Source organism: Schistocerca piceifrons, chromosome 1 (assembly GCF_021461385.2).
Source record: "Schistocerca piceifrons isolate TAMUIC-IGC-003096 chromosome 1, iqSchPice1.1, whole genome shotgun sequence".
Lineage (NCBI taxonomy): Eukaryota > Metazoa > Arthropoda > Insecta > Orthoptera > Acrididae > Schistocerca > Schistocerca piceifrons.
Genome location: NC_060138.1, coordinates 435,607,387 through 435,610,583, shown reverse-complemented (window position 1 = coordinate 435,610,583; position 3,197 = coordinate 435,607,387).

The following is a 3,197-nucleotide window of genomic DNA, read 5'->3' as shown; positions in this document are numbered from 1 at the left end:
CTCTTAACGGGTTATTATAGGCTGAAGCCGTAGGTTCTATTATTCCTTCACTCAGCATTCGCGTAATTTCAGCTGCTACTTTCTGTCGATATGCCTAGGGGATTGGGTAGGGTGGCACACGAAACTGGTTGTGCGGACGTACACGAAATTCATATTGGAAGTTCTTTATTGATCCTGTTTTGGGAATGAAAACCTCTGCATTTTCTACTAGTAATTTATGAAGTTCTTTGCGGTGGTCGCACCTTATATTCTTTATTGCTTCCACTTTTTCTCCTATTTTCTCTTTTATTTCTCCCATTATTCCGACTTCATTCTCATCCGTATCCTCTCCCCTACTCGCAACGTCGACCTGTTCTTCCTTTCTGTCTTTCAGACACGCATAGTTTATCCGTACCCAGTTAGACGGTAGTTGAGCTGGGATCAGCTGGTCGTCGAGCTTAATGTGGACCGGATTCCCTTTCCTCAAACCACTTCACCTCGTCCTAGATCAACTATCGTTTCATGCTCATTTAGGAAGTCCGTTCCTATTATCATGTCGATCGCCAGATTTGGCACGATCCAGAAGATAGACTCTATTTTGTGTCCTAGGCAGGAGAATTCCAGTCTTGTTTGTTGGGTGACCTCCGTACATTTACCCGCTAATGCCCCTTTTATTTTGGTTTTCTTAACCGATAGGACAGGCCAGTCCACCTCCTGAGAGCACCTCTTCTATGCTGCCTCAGATATTGCTGTTATGTAGCTTCCACTACCTATTAGCGCATTCATACTCTTTTCAGGTATTGCTACTGTGATAAGAGGCTGCCGATCGTGTCGAGGAGTTGTTTTATGTTCTTAGAGCAGGATTTCTGATAAATCTTCGTAATTCATCATCCGTAGTTTGCCAGGTCCGAGATTACGTGCAAAATTCCGGCGGCCTGTGTTCGCACTAGTCTGGCGTCAATCCCTTGTTAAGCTCCCCCTCCTCTGAAGTGCATTAGGATTTGCGGGTCTAGTTTCAATTTCCTGGCTCCATTGTTGTCCTTGGTTTCGCTCTCACCAATTACGGTCGCTTTGCCGTTCGTTATTCCTCCTATCCCAGATTCCTTGTCTAGATTGACCCTGTTCCCTGACGTTCCGGTTTGCGTGTCTTTGGTTTCCATAACCTTGAATAGCATAACCTTGACTTCCGTAACCCTGGTTTCCTATCTGACCAGTGCGATTATGCGATCTGTTGTCGTCTTCCCATCCTGGCCCGTGGTATTTGTTACTTTGCCCCTGCTTCCTGTCCTTTGCGTCTTGTTTGTCAAAGACTACTTCGAGTTCGCGCAATAGACTCTTGAATGCTTCTATGTCAGATCCACACTTCCCGACAAGTGTCTGTTGGTAGCTAACTGGCAATTTGGAAAAGCAAAATTTAATGATATCTCCGTTGCTATATGGACTATAAAAAATTGATTCTTCTTGAGTAAATCAACAAGAAATTTGGTTGCGCTCCTATGCCCGGACACTTCCAGTTCAGGACAAAATATTATTTCCTCTTTAATGCTGTCTTGCGTTTCCTTTGACCAGTAGGTCCGCAGGAATGCACCAACAAATTCCTGATAAGTCCGACACGTCGCTGCCACACCCCGCATCTTTTCCCCGGCTTGGCCTTCGATGTGTCCACACTTGAATTCTAATTTTGCCTGGCTTGGCCATGATTCCGGTAAAGAATTTGTAAACTGCATCACCCAGCTCTTCGGATGCATCAACCCTCCATTTTATTTGAACTTCTGGAATTCTAGTATCGACAGGAAGTGATTGTGATCAAAATCCTGTCTGATCCTCACACTGGTGTTGTCACTCGTTTCCCATACTTGCACGTCTGCTGAGTGTCCTGTTCTATTTTGCTGATAACTGTGATGTGCTACCTCTGTACCACAGTGGAAGTGACACTCAGAATGCACTCTCCTAAGTGGGCTACAATTATTGGAGTATTACTCGCTGTTTCTGCGTGTGCATTGTTAGTTCCACACTTGGTCATTGAGCTAGAGCACGGCGGGCTTTTCCTCGGAGACCCAATTCCGTGTACTCCATCATTGGTATCCGAACGCGCAGTGCTCGTGTGCCCGTTTTGCTCTAGTTTTGCTATCCGACTCTCTACTTCTTCCACTCGTTTCGTAGTGTTCGCAACCGCGATATTGCCTTGAGTTTTTAAGAACGCTAGGGATTTTGAGTAGGATTGTGTTGTACGTCGCAAGCGCCCTGCGATTTTAGAAGTTGCTTCCGCGACTTTCATTGCCCCTATTGCTGCCGTTTTGACCTGGCCTGCTACTTTTTGTGCAGCCATTGACATATGTTTTACTTCTCCACATTCTTTCTTTATTGTTAGTAAATCCCCACGAATTTCTCCTATATGCGGAATTATTCCCTGAGTGTCCTTCTTACGCTGTTCGTCAGCTTCTTCCTTCTCCTTCTTACGCTGTTCATCATCTTCTTCCTTCTCCTTCTTACGCTGTTCGTCAGCTTCTTTTTTCATTGGTCGTAGGAAGCTCAGTATTGGGTTTATGTCATCTTTTTGATCCTCTTCAAACATGGGCGATGTGACTCTGGACACCTGGGCGCTAAAGCTCTGACGTGACCGAACTGGCCCCTGTCTGCTCTCGTTCCATTGATTATAAACTTCTGCTGCCGTCTCGACCTGTGTGCCTGTCTCTGTTTCATCCTCTACCTCATTATCATAATCATGGCCGCGACGTTGCTCTAAGATCGCGTCCAAATCACCGTCCTCATCAATGACCCTGTCGTCCTGTCCTGCTAAAAATGTGGCCATCTCATCTCCGAATGTATCCCCGTCAGTAAATTGCCCCTTATCCATTATGCTATCCTCTTTTTTTTTAGCTTCGCTGGATAATAGTCGTGCCTTACTTCTCGCGAAAATTCATGAAAAACTAATTTATCTACAATGCACAATAAAAATAATCTACTCCATATATTTTTCCACATAGGCATAACATTTCAACAACGCCGTTCCAACGCTGTAATTACATGCACGATTTGTTGTGGTACAGAAACTGCACACAAACCCGACAAAATATGATGTGTGCGGACACCACATCAAAGAAACATATAAAACAATGAACAAACAAACAAATATATACGCTGAAACCAAAAACAGTAATCATGCGCCGCTACTTAAAACTAATCACGGAACTACAGGAAAAAGAACGTGGGTATTA